Source organism: Macaca thibetana, chromosome 4 (assembly GCF_024542745.1).
Source record: "Macaca thibetana thibetana isolate TM-01 chromosome 4, ASM2454274v1, whole genome shotgun sequence".
In the NCBI taxonomy this organism is placed as follows: domain Eukaryota; kingdom Metazoa; phylum Chordata; class Mammalia; order Primates; family Cercopithecidae; genus Macaca; species Macaca thibetana.
The window spans coordinates 19,146,352-19,161,504 of NC_065581.1; the positions used below are offsets into that span (position 1 = coordinate 19,146,352).

The 15,153-nt window shown below is 35.1% G+C and overlaps 1 long non-coding RNA gene across 1 annotated transcript in view; it reads left to right on the forward strand.

Annotated features, from left to right (window-relative positions):
- The window catches only part of LOC126952024 (uncharacterized), a 108,569-nt gene extending 94,144 nt beyond the window's left edge, over window positions 1–14,425 (forward strand). Inside the window, exon 4 of the long non-coding RNA XR_007724767.1 lies at window positions 14,311–14,425. This is a non-coding gene — a long non-coding RNA (uncharacterized LOC126952024). The remainder of the gene's footprint in view (window positions 1–14,310) is intronic.
- Window positions 14,426–15,153: the final 728 nt, after the last annotated feature.

A 15,153-nucleotide genomic window follows, 5' to 3' on the forward strand; every position in this document is an offset into this window, starting at 1 on the left:
TTTCTATATTTTATTTAATTTTTGTCCATATTTTCTTGGATTTCCCTGAACTTCCTTAGTACAATTATTTTGAATTCGTTGTTAGCCTTTTCACAGGTCTCCATTTTTTATAGAGTTGATTATTGGAACTTTATTCATTTCTTTTGATGGTGTCATATTTCCTTGATTTTTCACAATCCTTGTGTCCTTACATAATGCTTCCACATTTGAGAAGATTGCCACCTCTTTCATCATTTGCAGGTGTTCTTTGGAATTTACAGACCTTTACTCTTTAATCTAGCCTGGGATTTTGAATGGGCTAACTGGTAGCAACCCTGCACAGGCAGACCTTGGTGTTAGGTTCTCTAGTTGGGCTGGGTTACTTCTGGTGCCCTGAGGTCAAGTGGTACTGTTGGCTGTGGTCCATGTTCCAGTGATACCACTGGCTGGACTATGCCATCAGACAGAGCTGCCGGCTAGGTCCTGTAAATATTTCTGATTGGGCAGGGATGAATATCATCCTCCATGGCTGGGCAATACTGTGTGGAATATGAAGTTGGGAAATGCTGTGTGCAGGGCACTGAGGCTAGGTAATATCTCTGGGCTTGCTGTTTGGCCCACACTGAGTGGGTAGGGCCAGAGGTTATGTTCCACACATATGCATGGACTTGGGCTTGCCTCTCAGGATAAACTGGGCTTAAGCAGAGCACCAAGGATATGTAGAGTTGCCACTCAACAGCCGTGAATGGGTGGGACTGGATGTTCCCTCTATGAATAACCACTGACCTGCTATTGCCTTCTGGCCTGGATATGGCTTAACAAGAGTACCAGGGCTGTGTGAGGAAGTTGATTAGGGACTCAAGCATGGAAAATCTATGGAACATGCTTTCTGCCACATGATTCTGTGAGCAAGTCTCTACATTGTGGTGCCTCTGTCGTCTAGAATGCAGACCAACAGCCAAGATCTGTACTTTGGTTGCTGTGAGCCGCACCCTTGCTTTTTGTTTCTAATTGATCTAGGTGATCTATTCCTGCTGGTAATGTCAATGTTTCCTATAGGGCAAGACAGAAATAAGCCCCTTGCAAAAGGTCACAGAATGGTGGTGAGCTGAATGTCCACACTTCTTCCACTGTAAAAACCATGGATGTTGTCGCATCCTCTCTGTGTAGTGCTGTACTGGGTTATGGGAAGGGTAACATCGCCAAAGAGAATCATTCTCCTTATCCTTTGAATGCAGCATTTTTCAGGTCTAGTTTCCCAGGGGATATCTCAGCCTCACTCCTGAGTTTTGGGATATTCACAAAGGTATTTTTGCCTGAGGATATTTGTTAGTTGGATTTCTGTGTGTGGGGGTGTGTGTGTATGGCAGGGGTGTGGGCTGGAGATGGGGGAGTAGTTTAGCTGAAGAATTCCTGTTCCACCATCTTGCTAACATCATTTCTACCAAATACCCCACTTTCAACAGTGGATGGATCATTCAGAATTAAATTAATAAAAAATTGAATATGACCTTCACGTTAAACCAAAGGGACCTAAAAATTTATAGAACATTTTATCCAACTGCAGCAGAATACACATTCTTCTCAATTACACATGGAACATTCTCTAGGATAGATTATATGTTAGGCCACAAACAAGTTTGAATACATTTCTAAGAATATTGAAATCATGTCAAGTATATTTTCCAACCACATTGCTATAAAACTAGAAATGAATAATATAAAATATTTGAAAATTCACAAACATATGGGAATTAACACACTCATGAACAACCAATGGGTCAAAGAAGGCCTCAAAAGGAAATTTTAAAATATCTACAGACAATGAAAATGGAACCATAGCATACCAAAACTTACGGAATGAAGCAAAAGCAATTTTAAGAGGAAAGTTTACAGCAACAAATGCCTACATTAATAAAAAAGAAAGACTTTAAATAAAAAACCTAACATTACACTACAGGGAATTAGAAAAAGAAGAAAAAACTAAAACCAAAAGTTAGAAGGAGGGAGAAAAAAAAAAGAAATAAATGAGCAGAGCAGAAATAAATGAAACTGAGACTAGAAAAGCATTAAAAAAGATTAACAAAACTGAGTTTGCTTATGAAAAGATAAAATTGAGAAACTCTTAGCTAGAAGAGGAAAAAGAGAGAAGATTCAAATAAATAAGATTAGAAATGAAAGATGATACATTACTAGTCAAGACAATCCTAAGCAAAAAGAACAAAGCTGGAGGCATCATGCTACCCAACTTCAAACTATACTACAAGGCTATAGTAACCAAAAGAGCATGGTACTCATAAAAACACAGACACATAGAAAAATGGAATAAAATAGAGAACTCAGAAATAAGACCACACATCTACAACTATCTTATCTTCAGCAAACCTGACAAAAACAAGCAATGGGGAAAGGGTTCCCTATTTGATAAGTGGTGCTGGGAAAACTGGCTAGCCATATGCAGGAAATTGAAACTGGACCCCTTTCTTATACCTTATACAAAAATTAACTCAAGATAGATTAAAGACTTAAATGTAAAATCCAAAACTATAAAAACCGTAGAAGAAAATCTAGGCAATACTATTTAGGACATAATCAGGAGCAGAAATTTTGTGACAAAAACATGAAAAGCATTGCAACAAAAGCAAAAATTGAAAAATGGGATCTAATTAAACTAAAGAGCTTCTGCACAGCAAAATAAACTATCATCAGAATGAACAGACATGGGAGAATGAGAGAAAAGTTTTGCAATCTTTCCATCTAACAAAGGTCGAATATCCAGAATCTACAAGGAACTTAAACAAATTTACAAGAAAAAACCAACCCCATTAAAAAGCAGGCAAAGGACATGAACAGGCACTTCTCAAAAGAAGACATTTATGTGGCCAACAAACGTGAAAAAAAAGCTCAACATCACTGATTATTAGAGAAATGCAAATCAAAACCACAATGAGATACCATCTCATGCCAGTCAAAATGGTGATTATTAAAAAGTCAAGAAACAACAGATGCTGGCAAGGCTGTGAAGAAATAGGAACTCCTTTACACTGTTTATGGGAACGTAAAGTAGTTCAACCATTGTGGAAGACAGTGTGGCGATTCCTCAAAGATCTAAAACCAGAAATACCATTTGGCCCAGCAATCCCATTGCTGGGTATATACGCAAAGGAATATAAACCATTCTACATGTGAATAGTTCATTGCAGCACTATTCACAATAGCAAAAACATGGAATTAACCCAAATGCCCATCAATGATAGATTGGATAAAGAAAATGTGATACATACACACCATAGAATACTATGCATCCATAAAAAGAAATGAGATCATGTCCTTTTCAGGGACATGGATGGAGCTGGAAGCCATCATCCACAGCAAACTAACACAGGAACAGAGAGCCAAACACTGTTTGTTCTCACTTATAAGTGGGAGCTGAACAATGAGAATACATGGACACAGGGAGGGGAACAACACATACTGAGGCCTGTTGGGAGGAGGAGGCAGGGGAGGGAGAGTATCAGGATAAATAACTAATGTATGCTGTGCTTAACACGTAAGTGATGGGTTGATTGGTGCAGCAAACCACCATGGCACACATCTACCTATGTAACAAACCTGCATGTCCTGCATATGTGTTCCAGCACTTAAAAATATTTTTAAAGAAAAATAGATGACACTTATAACTGATACTACAGAAATACAAAGGATTATTAGAAACTACTCTGAACAATTATATACAAACAAATTGGATAATCTAGAAGAAAATGAAGCATTCCTGGATACAATCTACCAAGACTGAATCATTATGAAATAGAAAACCTGAACAAACCAATAATAAGAAAGAAGATTGAATCAGTAACAAAAAGTCTTTCATCAAAGAAAAGCTCAGGATGGGATGCCTTTACTGCTGACTTCTACCAAACATTTAAGGAATAATTAATACCAATTATCTCAAACTTCCCAAAAATTGAAGTGAAAGTAATACTACCAGACTTAATTTGTGAAGCCAGCATTACCCTGATAGCAAAGCCAGACAAGGTCATAATATGAAATAAAAATTACAAGCCAATATTCTTGATAAACATTGATGTAAAAATGCTAAATAGAATATTGACAAACTGAAATGAACAACCCATGAAAGACTCATTCACCATGATCAAGTGAAATTTATTCCTGGAATGCAAGAAAGATTCAACATATGCAAATTAACAAATTTCATACACTACATTAACAACATTAAGGATAAAAACCATGTGACTATCTCAAGAGATGCGGGAAAGGCATTTGCCAAAATTCAACATTCTTCATGATAAAAACACTCAACAAATTATATCTGCAAAGAATGTACCTCAGTACAATAAAGGCTGCATATGACAAGACCAGAGGTAACATTATCATTCTTGGTGAAAAGCTGAAAGCTTTTGCCTTACAATCAGTACATAGGTAAGAATGCCCACTTTTACCACTTTTTTTTCCAATAGGGTACTAGAAGTCCTAGCCAGAGAAATTAGGCAAAAGAAAGAAAGAAAAGACTTCCAAATGGGAAAGGAAGAGTTAAAATTGTCTCTGTTTGCAGATGGCATATTATATATAGAGAGAAAACCCTAAGTACTCTATCAAAAAAGTATTGGAACTAATAAATGAATTCAGGATAGAAAATTAATATACAAAAATTACTAGTATTTCTCTACGCTAGTAACAAACTACATAATAAAGAAATCAAGAAAACATTCACATTTACAACAGCATCCAAAATAGTAAAATCCTTAGGAAGAAATTTAACCAAGGAGGTAAAAAATCCACACACTGAAAACTATAAAACATTGATGAAAAAAAAAAAAAAATACACATAAATGGAAAGATATTTCATGTTTATAGACTGAGAGAATCAATATTTTCAAAATATTCATACTTCCCAAGGCAATGCACAGATTCAGTGCAATTCCTATCAATGGAATTTTATTATAGTTGTATACAATCTATATATATACACATAGACGTATGTGTATACGTACACATATACATATATATACACATATACATATATGTATATATAGATTGCATAAAACTAAAATAAAATAATGTCTCCTGGGACTTAAAATGCACATTGAATTAAAATACAAAAAATAAGAAGCGCAGAAGTCAGAAGATAGATAAGAGAAAATAAACCATTCTAAAATTCTTACCTTGTATGAAAAAAACAAAGTTTTCACATAAATAAATAAAAATCCTGAAAATTTTATGGAACCACAAAAAATCCCAAATAGCTAAAGCAATGCTGAGGAAGAAGAACAAAGCTGGAGGATCACACTTGGTAAGTTAATATAAAAGGAAAATGGGCTAAGATAAAATGAGCTAATCTTGATAAGTTAATATAGGAGAAAAATGGGCTAGATAACAGTAAATGATATAAACTCAAATATATGTATCAATGATTATATTAAAAGTAAATAGCGTGTTTGAATTAAAAGACAAAGGAAATGACTGCGTAAAAATAACCATGATAGGTTGCTTATAAGAAACTGTGGAAGTCATAGACTCTTGGTCCCCTAAAAGTTCACTGAAAAATCCCTGACATGAGACTGATTGATTAATAGGAGAAAAGGCATACAAATTTATTTAACGTGTTTACATGGGAGTCTTCAGAATGAAGACTCAACCCAACAATAAGATACAGAAGCTTATATACCATCCTGAGGCCACTGAAAAAAATGCAGACTCAGACCATGGCCCCAAACAGGTTATGTGGGTAAATCAGGTTTACTGGAAAGACAGATCATGAGAGGGAGAAACGAATAGGTTTGGCTAGCAAAGTTGGATTTGTTGTGTAGATGAAGCCTCCCTTATAGAGAATAGATGGTAAATGTTTCTTTTCAGATTTTTGAAGGTATCAGACTCTCAATCTCTCCTAGATCCAAGAGAGGCATAGAAATGGATGGCATGGCTGCATTAATGAAGATTCTCTAGAGTTGCAAATTTCCCCTACCTCAGTCTGCTAGTCTCAAGGCAACCATTTCAAAATATATCAAAAAAATACATTTTGGGGTAAAATAGTTTTTATTTCCTTTAATACATACTTTAAGTACAGTGGCAAAAATATTGAAAGTAAAAGAACAGAAAAAACATTCCATACAAACACTAAATGTTATATAGTTATGCTAATATTAGATAAATTAGACGTTAAAGCAGTAGATATTATAGAGATAAAAATTTAATCATTTAATAATGAATTTAAAACAAAGAAATGAGGTTCTAGATTTATATTTACCCAATAATACAGCCTCCAAATATATAAAGAAAATCTCTTAGAGAAATGAAAGAAGCAGGCAAATAGGAGAAGATTTTACTGACAACTCCCAGTTGCTGATAAAATTAACAGGACAAAATTAGTAAAGATATAGATGATACAGATGATTAGGCAATGTGATTAATATACTTGACTTCATTTAAACATATAGAATACTATACAGTATAACTGCAAAATACATATTCTTTTCAATTGTACATGGAACATTAATAAAAATAGACTATATACCAGATCATAAAGTGATTCTGAACAAATTCTATAGTATTAGAACCATACTTAGTATGTTTTCTGTGCCAAGTAAGATTAAAGTGTAACAGAGCCTATATTTTAAAAATCTTAAGGTGTTTGCTTTACTTATGTTCCTTTCTCTTTGTCCTTTTCTTCTTCCATGCATGATTGCTTGCGCTTAGTCATTTCCATAGAGAGAGAGAAGTCACTAATAATTGATTAACTTCACATCCTGACCCTTGGGAGTTGCCTACTTGATTAATGAACTTGTTTTTCATAGAACAGTAATTCTTAGGTCATGCTGACCTCCTCGATGGTGTTCAGGAGTTTGATCAGGTGAGGGATGCAAGCAGCTTTGATCACTGGGGACCTCATCTCCTGCATACTTACCTTACTCATAAAAGTCACAAGTTATGTTCAAAGCCATGTTGGATTTGAGAGTCTGCCTCTCCTCTTCTCATGCTTTGGCCAAATCAAATAAGCCTTTCTCTGCTCCTAATCAGTGATATGTCAGTGTTTGGCTTACTATGCAAAATGTACTCAAACTAGCTTTTGGGGTTTGACAACAAATGTGGAAATTAAAGGGGACAACTATAATATCTCAAAATATTTAGAGACTAAGCAGCATACGAATAAATAACTAATGGATTCAAAGAAGACATCATGATGATAATTTTAAAACACTTTGGAAATTGGAAGTAGCATGAGAAAAAAGATGCATTACATATCAGAGATGCTTAATAAAATTAACAGCAGATTTCTCATCAGAAACCATGGAGACTAGAAGAAAATGGGATGACATATTCACAGGCCTGAGAGACAAAAACTGTGTCAATCAAGAACACTATCTCTGGTAAAATAATTCTTTTAAAATAGAGAAATTAAGACATTGCCAGATAAGCAAACACAAAGAGAGTTTGCTACTAGCAGACCTGCTCCCTAGGAAACATTGAAAAGAGTCCTTCAGGTTGAAGAGAAAGAACACGAGACAGTAACTCGAATACAGGTAAAGAAAATAAAGAACACTAGTAAAGGTATGGACAAAGGTAAATATAAATGACAGTATAACGTATTTTCTGTTCATAACCCTTTTTTCTCTTGTATCTGATTTAAAAGACAACTGCATAAATAAAAAATTGTAAGTCTAAGTTGATGGGCACACAATGTAAAAAGATGAAATTTGTGACAATAACAGCATGAAAGAGACAGGAAATAGAACTTCATAGAAGCAAAGTTTTTGTATACTATTTAAATTAGGTTGGTGTTAATCCAAAATATATTGTTATAAATGAAGTTGTCATGGTAATCCCCAGGGCACCACTAAGAAAACACTATTTAAAAATAACCCAGGAAAAAAAACGTTAAACCTTTTCTACTTTAATGGATACTATCAAGCAAGTGAAAAAGGTAAAACTGGGAGAAAGTATTTACAAATCATATATCTGATAAAGGTCAAATATCCTGAATATATACAGAATTCTTACAACTCAGTAATAGAAACAAATTTAACCGAGTTTTTAACAATGAGCAAAAGGTGTGAATAGACATTTCTATAAAAATATACAAATGGTGGATAAGCTTATGAAAAGGTATGCAGTATCATTGGACATTAGGAAAATGCAAATTCAACCCAAAATGCAATGCCAATTTATACTTACTAAGATGGTTATAATTTAAACAAATGAACAAATGTTGGGGACCCTGAAAAGAGTTAGAACTCTCATACATTGCCTGTGGACATGTAAAATCATACAACCACTGTGGAAAACATTTTTTTGCAGTTTCACAGAAAGTTAAATGTAGAATGACCATAAGACCCAGGAATTATACTCCTCAGTATGTACCATCAGGATTGAAAACACAGATTTGCACAAAAATATGTATACTTGGTACATAACTGGATTACTTATAACAGCCAAAATGTAGAAACAAACCAAGTGTGTATCAACTGAAGACTGGAGAAACAAAACGTTTAGTCATACAACGAAATATTACTCAGCACGAAAAAGGAAGGAAGTACTGATACATGGATGAACCTTGACAGCATTATGCTAAGTGAAAGAAACCAGACACATAAGACTACATGTTGTATATTCCATTTGTATGACATGTCCAGTTTGTGCCTGTTGTCCCAAAGTAATATTTAACACATACTTTTTCATGTTCAAAACTGTGCCCATTTGATAAATTGCAAGATAATCCTATTATTGTGTAAAATGTGTGGTAGAGTGTGAAGTTGTGTTTGATTGATCTGAGAGAGAAGATTTGTGCTGCAAAGCAATATTGGATCACACACTTTTCCAGGATGCAATTCCAGAGTAAGTTGCTTCAAACAAATTTGGTAAGACTAAGGACTAGGCCAAAACAAGAAACAAGAATAGTACATAAGCAATGACAACTATCACGTGAACGCTCTTCTTCTGTAAGGCACATTTATATATGTAATGATAACGACTCAGAAAGTGCTGGGAGGCAAAACTTTCCAAATAATGATCATCTCCTATTGAATAGAAAATGCATGTTACACTGATGTTTAAAAATAGTACCAGGTGGTTTTGTATTGTGGATTACTGCTCTTCAAGAATGATTCTATCTAGTCCTCTTCATTACTTACAAATAAATACTTTCTAAGGACACTTCTTCCAAATGAAGATTTCATTTCTAAAACTAGTAACAATATTACTTACAAGATTCTTAGTGGAGACCTTGTAAATATACCTGTGGCTGTTTCAGGTAGTCTAGAAAATAAAGCACATTTCTTACCTTTCTTATTGATAGCTCTTTGCATCCAGAAATACACTATTCATTTTAAATGAAATATGAGAAACTTTCTTAATTCTGTGTTACTAAAACAAAACAATTTGAATATGCTTCTATGAGTGAAAGAAAGCATATGTCTGAAGTATCCACTTTTACTTCGAAAATTAACAAAAATGAAAATTGCTTGTGTTGAATATTTAAAAACCTGATAACAATAAAAATTATTTTCACTAAAGCATTCTAAAATATGATTATTAAATGAATCTCACTGACGTAACAAAAGGAAGTCTTGAAGTACCTGCTTTAGCCCCAAGCATTGTAAAGATTTTTAAGCCTATTTTGTGGAATACTAAGCAGCCATAAAAAAGAATGAGTTCATGTCCTTTGCAGGGACATGGATGAAGCTGGAAACCATCATTCCCAGAAAACTAACACAGGAAGAGAAAACCAAACACTGCATGTTCTCATTCATAAGTGGGAGTTGAACAGTGAGAACAGATGGACACAGGGAGGGGAACATCACACACTGGGGCCGGTTGGGGATGGTGGGCAAGGAGAGGGAGAGCATTAGGACAAATACCTAATGCATGTGGGGCTTAAAACCTAGATGACAAGTTGATAGGTGCAGCAAACCACCACGACACGTGTATACCTATGTAATAAACCTGCATGTTCTGCACATATATCCCACAACTTAAAATGAAAAAAAAAATGCCTATTTTGAATACTACTAAATACTTGAAGGACACTTTTACTAATTAGAACAATATACACATTATATTTATAGTTTTTTAAAAACTACATTTTCACTTTTTCCTGTGTGACCAGCATTAGGAAAATATACTTCAGGTTTTGTGGAATCTTTTCCTTGCAATATTTCCTTATTTTTCAACTTTATGTAGCAAAGAACACTTTTCACCAGTCAGTGTTTAAAACTATTTATCCAGTTCCTTGTGGTCATAGGAGAGGGTCTGGCCTGAGAAAGATGCATGCTCAGTGAAGCTCATTTGCCTGGCATCTTCCAGGAAGAAAGTATCTGGAATCACTACAGAAGCATCCAGGAAGTTGGTCTCTGTATCTCTCTCGGTCTCTTTTGTCTTACCCACCTTGTTAGACCAGCTTCTTCCTATCAGAAGCATTAACAGAGAAATGTTTCTAATATCAAATTTTCTTAAGGTCAGAGAGGAAAAAAAAGGCAGAATACCATTTTGTCAGTTATTCCCAAGACAAATACTGTAGGAAAGGTGAAAAGCTAGGAAGAGAAAAAGAGAATATGGTTAAATGCCTTTGCACTACATTCAGAAGGAATTGGCCTAAAACAGAGCCTATATGGAAGGAGAACAAAGTTGGGGGACTGGCACCATCCAACTTCAAGACAAAGCTACAGTAATCAAGGCAGTTTGGCACTGGCAAAAAAATAAACAAATAGGCCAATGGGACAGAATAGAGAGCTCCAAAGTAGATCCACATAAATATAGTCAACTGATCTTTGACAAATTAGCAAAGGCAATACAATGGAGAAAAGCTAGTCTTCTCAACAAATGGTACTGGAACAACTCGACATCCACATGGCAAATAGTGAATATAGTTACAGACCTTATACCTTCACAAAAATTACCTAAAAATGAACTCTAACCTAAATGTGAAATGCAAAACAAGAAAACTCCTGGAAGATAACATAGAAGAAAACCAAGATGACCTTGGTTTAGAAATGATGTTTTAGATATAACATCAAATAAATGATTCATAAAAGAAATAACAAAGGTTAGACTTCATTGAAATTAAAAAAAAATTGTTCTGCAAAAGACACTGTTAAGAGAATGAAAAGACAAGCTTGAAATGGGGAGAAACCATTTGCAAAAGACATATCTGATAATAGACTTATCCAAAATGTACAAAGAACTCTTAAATCTCAACAATAAGAAATAAACAACCCAAAGACAATAAGCCAAAGATATACACAGACACTTTACCAAAAAAGATATACAGATGGCAATAAGCATATAAAAAGGTGTTCAAAATCATGGCATTAAAGCAACATCATGCAAATTAGAAAAACAATGAATTATCACCACGCACATAGAAGAACTAAAATCCAGAACACTGAGAACACAGGATAGAGTTGGAGGAACAGGAACTCTCGATCATTACAGGTGGGAATACAAAAAGGTACAGCCACTTTGGAAGACAGTTTGGCAGTTTCCTTATAAAACGAAACAAACTTACCATATAACCCAGAAGTGGTGCTCCTTGGTATTTACCAAAATGAAGTGAACACTCTATCTACACAAAAACCTGCACACACATGTTTACAGCAGCTTTACTCATATTGTCAAAACTTGGAAGCAAGATGGTCTTCAGTAGGTGAATGGATAAATAAACTGTGGTACATCCAGATGATGAAATATTATTTATTGTAAATAGGAAATAAGCTATAAAAATACATGGAAGAAGTGTAAATGCATATTACTAATAGAAAGAAGCCAATTTGGAAAAAAGCCAAATGCTATATAATTCTGATTATATGACATTCTGGAAAAGATAAAACTGAAGGTAGTAAAAAGATGAGTAGTTGCCAGGAATTAAGCAGGAGAAAGGGAGGCATAGGCAGGACACAGAGCATTTTTAGGCCAGTAAAACTATTCTGCATGTTACTGAATAGGTGAGTACATGCCATTATACAGTTGTAAAATCCCTAGAATGTATACAACACCAAGAGTGAACCCTAATATAAACTATGGATTTGGGGTGACAGCAGTGTGTCAGTGTAGGTTTATCAATTATAACAAATGTGTCACTGTGATACAAGATGTTGATAGTAGGAGAGGCTGTGCTTGTGTGAGGGCAGGCTGTATGGGGGAACTCTTTGTGTACTCTGTATACAGTTTTTGCCGTGAACTCAAAATGGCTTTAAAAACTAAAGCTTTTTTTTTTTTTCTTTTTAAAGAAAGAGTTTCTAGTTTTATCCTCTACATTCACCTAGCAATGATAAGGGTGAGCCTGGAGTTATTTCTCAAGTCGGGGTACTAAAGAAAGAAAGTAAAGGGCTATTGTTGCCTGCCACCAGCTTTCAGATAGCCTGTCAATCAAAGACAGCTTTGTGCTGTACTCAAAGACAGCAACACAGCTCCCTGTGCTGGGGTTGTTAAAGTCGTATCTGAAATTGCACTCACTCCTCTCATAGTCCTGAGGTACCAACTCTATATTTGTGGACTTCAGTTTTACTCTTTCCTAAGACTTTTTCTAGATATATATTTTTTTTCTGGTCTGTAGTTTTTGTTCCACTTGTAAAGTGAATAAAATTTAGAAATCAAGGGTGGAAAAATGAAGAGAGCCCCTTAGAATTATTTTTTCATACATACATTTAAAAAACATGGCAATGCTCTATACTTTAGATGATAAAGTTGTTTTCCATGGGAGTATGGGTTATTAATTCTGTTATTGCTATACAGGTACACTGGGATTGAACAGTGAAGTAAATAGATGACAGATGATGATAGCTAAGTTTCTCACTGCTGGAGTAGAAATCTATAGAAAAACAAGGGGAGGAAGCTAGAATGATCCATGTGGTAGTAGGTTAGATTTGGACACTTCAGTATCAACTCATGTTTAGCTTAATATACAGATGGTTATGAATAGAAATATTTATAAATATGTGTATGTATAGGGGTAAGTATACAGACATTTATTTTCCTCTTCTGTCAGTTGAGGCAGCCTAAAAACAACCAGTTAGCAACAAGCACACCTAGCACCAAGATCTAGGTGTCTAATACCATTCTCTAGTAAAGGTAAGCAGGACTTCTTGGAGAAATGGTTGATTTGAGCACCAGGGCTGGAAATATACAAAATGACCTCAAGCATCATGGCACTTTGTTGCTCAGAAATGAAGAAGTACTAAAAGCAAAACAAACAAACAAACTGAAAACCCATAATGATGAAGTTATGTTACAAGGACAACAGAAGCAGCTCTCAGTGGTCAACCTGGAACAACTAGAGCATAAGAAAAGCAGTATTTATAGCCCAAAGTATTAAATAAGTATTATATCTGTGAGTGCATATAAATGATTTAATAAATCAGTAAATGGAGGAGAAAAGACAAATCACCCATATAGAAGAATTTCAAGTAAATTATTTAGATACTCTACCCTACACGAAGGGGAGCATAGCTGTTCACTCCTTAAGTGTGGGCTGTACATAGTTACTTCCTTCCAAAGAGTACAATATGGAAAAGGGGAAAAACAATTATTTTATAATGGAGAAACCTGACAAACGCTACTTGGCCAGATGATCAAGGTGAACATCAGTAGTGATAAGTCATTTTGCTAGTCTGTACTGTGATCTTCCTCTCTAAGAATGTATAACCCTAGGCTAATCATGAAAAAATACCAGGCAACTCCTAATTGAGGGACATTTAACAAAATACCCAGACAGGTACTCCTCAAAACTATCAAAGTCGTCAAAAAAAATGTAAGTCTGAGAAACTGTAGCAGCCAAGAGGAGCCTAAGAAAACATGACAATTCACCAGGTACAGTGGCTCACACCTGTAATCCCAGCACTTTGGGAGGCCGAGGCAGGCGGATCACAAGGTCAGAAGTTCCAGACCAGTCTGAACATGGTGAAACCCCACCTCTACTAAAAATACAAAAAAGTTAGCTAGGCATGGTGGTGGACCCCTGTAATGCCAGCTATTTGGGAGGCTGAGGCAGGACAATTGCTTGAACCTGGGAGGCAGAAGTTGCAATGAATCAAGAACACGCCATTGCATTCCAGTCTGGGTGGCAGAGCGAGACTCTGTCTCAAAAAAAAAAAGAGAAAAAAGAAAGAAAGAAAAGAAAAGAAAAAGAAAATAAAAGAAAACATGACAATTAAATGATTAAATGTAATGTGGTAGCCTGTATGAAATACTGAGATTTTGGAATAGCAAAAGGACAAAACTAAGGAAATCTGTATAAAGTAAGGACTTTAGTTAATATCAAAGTATCAATATTATTTCATTAATGTAACTAATGTGCCATACTATATTTGATGTTATTAACAGGAGAAGCCTGAGAAACACTGTCTGAGCTAAAGGACCAAGGTCAACATCAACAGTGGTAAGTCACATTGATAGTATGTACATTTCATATGATGTGATGTAAATAGCTTTTTACTTCTGTGATCTTTCTGGTATTGGGTATATGGGAACTCTCTGTACTCTCTTGAACATTTTTCTGTAAACATAAAACTATTCTAAAATAGAAAGTTTATTTTAAAAAACATGGCATTTTGTTGCTCTAGGAAAAGCGATATATAAAAGAATGTGTCTTAATGTGTCTCTGTCATATGCTTGCAGAAAGAGTAGACTTTGGAACTTGGAAGTGACTCCTAAAATAGAGTGTTTTTAAAACTATGGAACATAACCTCAATAAGATTATTGAGAATGGCTACTTGGCAAATAAGGAAACTTTTGCATCTGAGATTATTTATGATACATCACAATAGCCGTCTTAAAAATGGAAGCAGATTCTCAGAGACCTAAGCACAAACAAATGATAAAGGATTGCAAGTGTAAATCTTAGGCTTCTCTAGGATGAAGAAATCTCCTTGAAAAAAGGCCTATGTTTCAAAGCCTATCTGTGCAGGATGAATGAAAATCCATTTGCCCATGTTAATGAGCAGATTTTCACCAAATACTAATGATAAGAGTGATATCTCAGAGGATAGGTTGGCCCAGAGAATAGTTGAGATTCGTCGGAAATATAGGGCCACAGATAGCAAAACTGAGCCATGATTCAGTGATCAGGCAGATGAGGAATACAGTTTTGCAGCAAAGAGTGTGACTGAAATATGTTAGAATGAAAGATCTGAGACAGTGCTGACTAATACCTGGATGTCCATGTGA